Consider the following 7732-nt stretch of genomic DNA (forward strand, 5'->3'; position numbering starts at 1 on the left):
CAGTGGGAACCTAGAGCCCTAATAACTCAATAGGCTCAGAACTCAGCATTCATGTGTTCAGTAAGAATTTACGGCAAACCACATGTTTAAGATACAAACACAGAAACCACAGGGCAGACTGTGACAAGTGTGTGTGTGCGCGCGCGTGAGAGGGGGGGAGAGAGAGAGAGTGCGTATGTGGGGGGGGGGTGATATAACTTACTAATGTTGATTACACCTTCAGAAGTATACATACGTTTGGATCTGTTCAACGGAAAATGTAGGAAAGAACAGTCTAATTGTTAAAACTGTGTTACTAACGTGACCTAAAGAAATTGGAAACTATTTTTACTTTAGCTGCATACTTTTGATAACCGGTTAGAGGGCTGTCTTGGCCTCCTTCTAAGTCACCTGAATTCAAGCACTGAACATACATGACAGCATTTTTAGCTTAGGCCCTTTGAAAATATGTCATGAAGGGTTTCCATCACTCATCTGAGAAAAGAGAAACAATTTGGAAGTGCCATTTGCTATCCCTCTGGACGGGAAAACTAATTCCCTAAGCCTCTGGGGTGAGTGGTGGGGAGTTTCCAGTTCATTTGTGAAATAAAGTTCAGCTTACTAGTTTTCCCGAACATTGTCCACTGCCCTCCCCTGCAGATCCAGCAATTTTCAGCTCCTCAGCTAGCCAGCCTTGTTCTGAATGATGGAGAACCCTCTCTCCCCCAGCACACGCTGCAAGTCAGTCTGGGCAGTTAGAAGCATGTGTATCCCGGAGAGCAAAACTGCCTCATTTAGCCAGGGCAAATTAAGCTAATGCAAGTTATCAAGTAAAGGACTCCAGGTTATTCCAGGCAATCAGGGAGTCTTTGGGGTATTTCAAAAGGTTATCTAGTTTGTGCACACGCAAAGAAGATTTCCGGTGTATTTAATATGGATGATAGTGCCTTTCTCAAATACAGTGTACATAAGATCGGCTGTCAGTTGGAAAACCTCAATAATCCCCCAATGCAAATGACAGGGCAGGGTCACAGATTTCAGGGATGAAGAGATGTAACCATGGACCACGTCATAAAGCAAAACCCAAAGCCTGGAAACTGAGCACAGCTATTAGAAATGCATCTTACGCAAGCCCCACCCATTTAAAAAGGGCCAGTTTCGGGGCGCCTGGCTGGCTCTGTCCAAGGAGCATGGGACTTTTGATCTCAGCGTTGTGAGTTCTAGCCCCACATTGGGTGTAGAGATTACTCACAAACAGAATCTTTTAAAAAATCAACCAATCAATCAATCGGGGCCAGCTTTTCCATGAGTGGGCAGAGGTGGGTGATAGAGCACTCAGTTCTACGGGTGGCGGTTTGCCACCCAATTTCATCCACGGTTCCCATGATCAATACTGTTGTGTGTTTAGGTAGCAGCTGAGAAGCTCCGAGCTGAGCCCAGGTGAGGCCTATCGGAGAGGAAGCAGAGCCACGCACCTCCACAAGCTCCCCGCTGCTTAAAGTTTTTAATTTCAGCCTCCAAGTAGCTGCAGCCAGAAGACCACAAACATCCGGTCTTTTCCTGCCATCCAAAGTACATCTAAGCAACCTCAAGAGGAGAAATAATTAAGGGAGGATTTTCCCATGTTGGTCACTGCTTCACGAGCCTGGTTAACACCCATTTCTTGGGAAATCCCTGTTCCAAACACCTAAAGATCTCCATCAACAGCCCCACCTCCCCAGTCAAGCCCATCTCTTCTCTGCGAGCTGCTGGCCACCATTCTTTTTATAAAACGCCGCACATGCCTGAATCCTGTTCACTCACCCACCCACCCACCCACCCAGGAAGGCCCGGTAGGTGCGTTAAGAGAGCAAAGTTTAGATCTGTTTTGGTAAGTTATAGTAGCCCTGCTTAATTTCATTTTCAGTCGTTTTAAGACTTGCAGAGCAGGGCCGCTAACGATATACCAGCAGTGGTATGAAACACACCCGAATTACTCTCATTCCTACCCAAATCCCTTCCCAGAAGCCAGGGCCCGAACCAGGGAGGGCCTCTCCTACCTGCAGGTCTGGGGCTAGGCCGTGCCCGCTGGCCTCCGTGGTTCAGTTTCTGTTTGGTTCAACGGAAGGAGGGGGCCCAGCGCTGGGGCCTGCTCATCCCCTTACACAGACACAAAGTTGGCAGATTCAGCCTTAAACCTGTTGGCAAAATAAACGAAAACAAATAAAGGGGAAACTGCCAACGGCAATTGTCTGAAGTGACAGAGGCCTACTGTCCCCGTCCCTGCCCAGCCCCTGAAGCCCTTACACAGCTGGTTAAGAGTCAGGTGCCCGGGGTTCGCCAGCCGCCGCCCCCGCACCCCCGCACCCCCCGCACCCCCCGCAGACCTTCCAAGGCGGTCGCTGCTGTCCACGCACCAAAGGTTCCTGCAAAGTAGACGCCTCCACGCAACGCCACACTCGGTGCGCTCACGGGAGGCGCCTCCAGCGCCTTCACCCCAACCGCACGCCGGCTCCTTCCAGAACCACTTGGTGGTTAGATCGCCCCGGACGCACCGAGAGGGCAGAGCGTCGGGAGAAACTTTCTCTCAGGTGGCGGGAGGTCCTGCCCGCCCCGGACGGGGCGCGGAGCCTGGCACCGCCCCCGCGCCCCCGCGCCCCCGCGCCCCCGCGCCCCCGCGCCCCGGCGAGGGCCTCCCCCGCGCGGCGTGACAGCAGCTCTGTGCGGGGTCACGAGAGTTGCCGTAAACACAGCAAGTTCTCGGGCCTCCCGCGGCCTCCCGCGGCCTCCCGCGGCCTCCCGCGGCCTCCCGCGGCCCTTCCTCCCGGGGCCGCTCGTCCCCGCGCCCCCGCCCCCGCGCGCCCGGGGTCCCCGGTCCCGGCAGCGCCCCCGCGCCCCCGCCCCGCCCCGGCCTGGCCCGGCCCGGCCCGCACAGGGGGGCCCGGAAGGCGGGCGCCGAGGTGCGGAGGTGCGGGGCCGGCAGCGGGGGGCAGGCCGCGGCGGGGCCCAGGGCGGCGCGGGGCGCCCAGGGCACGGCCCCGGCCCCCGCCCCCGCCCCCGCCCCCGGGCGCGCGCCGCCCCCCGCGCGGCCCAACTCGGCGGCCCCCGCCCCGCGCCCGCCCGCCCGCCGCCGCCGCCCCCTTACCTCCTGCGCCGCCCGCCGAGGCGGAGGGCAGCGGCGCGGGTCCCGGGGCGGCGGCCGCACCGCGCCCGCCCAGGCGCCGCTCTTTGTCTGCGCCGCTCCCGCCTCCCGCCGCGCGGCGGACGCTGCCGGCCCGGGCCGACCCCGCCGCCGCCGCCGCCGCCGGAGCCTCCCGCCGCGAGCCCCCGCCGCCCGCCGCCCGCCGCCCGCCGCCCGCCGCCCGCTCGGCCGCGCGGCTCCGGCCTGACGATCCCGGCGGCGGCGGCGGCGACCCTCCCCCGGCGCTGCGCCCGCCCCTCCGCGCGCTTCCTCCTCCTCCTCCTCGCGCCGCTCCTCCCCGGCCGCGCGCGACCCCGCCCAGGGCCGGCCCGGGCCGAGGGGGGCGGGGGCGGGGGCGGGGGCGGGGGCCCGGCTCCCACCTGGGGCGGCGCGGGCGGCGCGGGGACCCGGGGCTCGGCCGGGGCGCGCGGGGGGCGCGGGGAGGGCGCGCGGAGGGGGGTCCCCGCTGCCCGCTGCCCGCTGCCCGCGCGGGGACTGGGGCAGCGCTGGCGGCGGGCGGACGACACACGAGAGAAAGGCAGCAACTTCCAGCCCCCAGTGACTGCTGCGTGGCCTTTCCATCCTCTTTTTGTTTGATTTTCTTATCGCGACGCTCTAGTTGGCGGCCGGCCCCTCCCGGAAGCATTCCCACGGCACCCTCGGCACAGCAGGCCTGGGGTCCATCAGGAAAGTGACTTACATAAAAATGTCACTTCCTCCCTGTAATTGCCTCTGGGCATTTTTATTTATTTGCCTTGTATCTATTTACTTTCCCAAACAGACACTTTTGTACTCCATCATTCCCGTCGGAAGCGCTTCTAGAGAGCAGAGAGGACACGCGGCCCCGCGCCGCCCCAGCCTGCGGTCCGGCCCCCGCGCCCACCCGGCAGAACCCGGCAGGAGCTGCCAGCGACTGGGCCCCTCCCCCCCCCGCCCCAGGCCTCGTCACTACCAGTGGACTGGTCCGGTCACCTGGCCACACGCAGGGACTTACCTGTAAACAAATTCGGAAGATTAAAACCCAGGAGGAAGGGGAAACACGAGTTCCCCTCTAACAGGCACACGCGTCCAGCTGCCCGTGCTCCAGTCTCCTTCCCACACGGCTTCCCAAAAGGAAACCCGACTATTCAAGTGATTCTGATTTCCTGGCGGAATAGCCTGGATCCATGTTAATGAGATTCTTTCTTAGGCTCCTGGCTTCTCATTACTATTAAGGGCAATAATAACTTACCCAAGGTGACAAGGCTGAATCATTGATCCTCTGCCTCGTTCACAAAAGGAAGTATCCAGGTTGGGTAACCAGAACCACTCTACCTTTGAAGTCGCAGTACAGCCTTTGACTATCCGCTTTTTCAACTGCGGAACCTTGCACAGGTGTTTCTTAACCGATCTAAAATTTAACAAATGGAGAGATCATATTTACCTAGCTCCCATGTCAGTCCCTGGCACCCTTCCTGCCTGTAGGGCACACTCTGTAGGTCACTAGCTGGGAGTAGGCACAGTGTACTGAGCAGGGATGGATCCAAGATCAGGGAATCTGGATAGCCTCCTTCTCTTTGCCCTTGGGGAAAGAGCTGCCTCAGTTCATCCTTCTGTCTTACTAATAAGGAAGGCAGAATTATAATAAATGGTCTGACCCAATTTTAAATTAGTTTACCCAAAATCCATATAATAACATTGACCCAGTTTTTAACTTGTCTGCTTTGTAAACCATCACTGAATCGCGGTTCTTGAATTCCTCTTCCTTCTTCCTTCCTTTACAAAGGTAGAGTCCCCAAGGACATTCTCTATCTAAAATCCAATGTCGCTTTCTTAATCTTTATCCTATGCAGTCTTCAGAAGCACATGGCATTTCTGCTATTACCTGAAATTCACTTATTTTCATTTATCTAACACAGCTACCCTTCTGAACTTCCTACATCATTCTCTTGGAGGGCATATTGACCTCTAACAGTAATATTCCTGATGCAGAATTTGGCCCTTTGTTTTTATAATGATTTGTGCCTTTTTTGTTTTTTTAAGAGAGTTGATCATTTTTTTGTATGCCTCCAGTCTGGATGTTCAGTGATTAACTCTCAGATCTGTAGCCTTAGAGAATTCCCCCAGCTTGTCTGCAGTCTCTCTGGGCAGCTCATCATCTCTTCAATATCACCAGGTTCAGAATGAAATTTATCCTCTTCCCAAAGTAGCTCCTCCTCCCACGGTCTCAGGCTTGGCCAAGAATCCACCAGACATCTCAGCTCCTTGGAGAAACTTCACTGCAATCTCATTTCTTCCTTCCTTCCCTCTCTCCAAGATCTCCCCAAAGGCAGTGAGGAGAGAGTGCAAGATGACCTTGGGATCCCTCTCAGTCTAAATCCTCATGATTCTGCGTCCTGGTGTTGTTGAAACTGCTCTTTGTATCTTCTTTTCTCTTTCCAGTGACACCATCCAAATTTTTACATTGTTACTGATGACACTTATGAAACTTCTTTTATATATGTGTGTGTGTGTATCTGTGTGTGTATAAAATAATTACATATAATATATGTAATAGTATCATGTGTGAGTTACAGGTATACATATACAGAGTATTATCCTCATATACATATGAAAAAAATGGAAACAGTAAGTGAAGGAACTGGGATCAGAACTAAACATACTTGACTTCAAAACTCCTGTTTTTTCCTGTACACCCCATTGCCTTCCAAGGAGCCTCCTGTGGCTCACTTTCACCCACCTCCCAAATTTTGGATATCATTGTCATAGTAACCTTCCTAAAAATTGCTTCTATTTTGTCCTTCCCCTACTCAAGAAATAACCATGGCTCCCCATGGCCTACCACAGTTCCTCAAAAGTTCTCTGACAGCAGAAGATGAGCATTTGCTCCTGAGAAGGCTGAGGAACTGAGCCTAAGAGGCCTATATTCATTTCTTGGAGCTGTCTTTTTTTGTTTGTTTGTTTCCTGAGAGACACAGAGAGAGGCAGAGACACAGACAGAGGGAGAAGTAGGCTCCCTGCGGGGAGCCCGATGCAGGCCTGGATCCCAGGATTCTGGGATCATGACCTGAGCCAAAGGCAGACACTCAACCACTGAGCCACCCAGGTGCCCCTCCTGAAGCTGTCTCAATAAATTACCTCAAATTGTATGGCTTAAAATAGAGGAGTTTATTCTCAGTCTTCTGGAAGCCAGAGTCTAAAATCAAGAAGTCAGCATATTCTCTCAGAAGGCTCTAGTGGAGAATCCTTCCTTGCCTCTCCCAGCTTCCGGTATCTCCAGGCCTGCCCTGACCTGTGGAAACATTACTTCAATATCTGCCTCTGTCTTCCCATAGCCTGATCCCCTTCTCTCTTGCCATTGGATTTAGAACACACACACACACACACACACACACACACACATGCACTCATACCCTGACACCATCTAGAATGATCTTAAGATCCTTACCTGATAACAGCTACTAAGACCCATTTTCCAAATAAGATCACATTCAGTTTCCACATGAACATATCTTTGGGGGCCACCATTTGACCCACTGTGAGACCCAACATGGGGAGGACATTTCTTTTCAGCTGATGCTGTGTCTGAAAATGAATGTCTCTGCATTCCACTCTGTTAGTATGCTGTTAATATTGAAATGTCTTCCATAATGAAATATTGAAAGTGAAAAAGTACAAACCTTGGGAGCCTGAGTGGCTTAATCAGTTAAGCTTCCATCTCTTGGTTTTGGCTCAGGTCATGATCTCAGGGTTGTGAGATCAAGCCCCGCACAGGGCTCTGCACTGGGTATGGAGCCTGCTTAAAATTATCTCTCATCCTTTCCCTCTTCCTCTCCCTTCCTCTCCCTGTCTAACAAAAAGAGAAAAGAAAAAGTATAAACCTTTCCCTCCAAATCATTTCAACGTTAAATCCTAAGACTTGTCTTTCTAACGGTTCTTAAACTTAGTCCTACCACAACAATCTCATTGTTGACTCTGTCGCAATCTAAGCTATTTACTCTGGTCACTCTGCTCCCCACCCTGTGTCCCACTTAGTCACACCAATTTCTACTTTGACCATATAGACATAGGAAGGCATTTCTCACCCCTCTCTTTCCTCAGAGCTCCATTCAGAGACCCCTCGTTAGACTCATGGGAAATCCAAGGTAAAGTTGAGGGTGTTGGGTCAGACTTCAGAGGCATGCAGCCTGCCTACGAGCCCGTGACTTAAGATCATTTAACCTCTTTGGGCCTCAAATAGTAATAACACTACTCTTACAAAAAGCTGTGAGAATAAGTGAGATAATGTAAACATGTTTCAACTATCTGTCAGCACATGGTAAACACTTGTGTCAGCTTTTGTATGACCTTCTATCTTAACATTCAATTTAATTAAACATATCTTGTATAGGTCTATTTGCATTATAAGAGATAATTCAGGAGAAATAAAAATAAGTGGAGATTTTAATCTCAGAGGAAGGATAAGACCAGGATACAAATAACTCTAATATAAAACTAAATATGAAAAACCCCAAGCAAAATATGTTCTGGGAGTCAGAGGAGTCTTTAGATTTCATGAAAGGTGGTAGCATCAGGAATGGACCTTGAGAGACCTTGGTGGCCCTCTAGACAGCC

General features: G+C 52.7%; 1 protein-coding gene across 8 annotated transcripts in view; it reads right to left on the minus strand.

Annotated features, from left to right (window-relative positions):
- NCK2 (NCK adaptor protein 2) overlaps positions 1-4445 on the minus strand; it is a 151032-nt gene extending 146587 nt beyond the window's left edge. For 2 of the 8 annotated variants that reach the window (XM_072742605.1, XM_072742600.1), the window contains exons 1-2: positions 2346-2723; positions 2019-2156 (exon numbers count right to left, since the gene is read on the minus strand). The gene's annotated coding sequence lies outside the window, so the exon portion shown is untranslated. Of the gene's footprint in view, positions 1-2018; positions 2157-2345; positions 2780-3103; positions 3269-4133; positions 4216-4370 lie in introns of those variants that run through there. The other 6 variants (XM_072742601.1, XM_072742604.1, XM_025992372.2 and 3 more) reach the window with 6 other exon arrangements.
- Between the last annotated feature and the right edge of the window lie 3287 nt (positions 4446-7732).

Source organism: Vulpes vulpes, chromosome 16 (genome assembly GCF_048418805.1).
Source record: "Vulpes vulpes isolate BD-2025 chromosome 16, VulVul3, whole genome shotgun sequence".
In the NCBI taxonomy this organism is placed as follows: Eukaryota; Metazoa; Chordata; class Mammalia; order Carnivora; family Canidae; genus Vulpes; species Vulpes vulpes.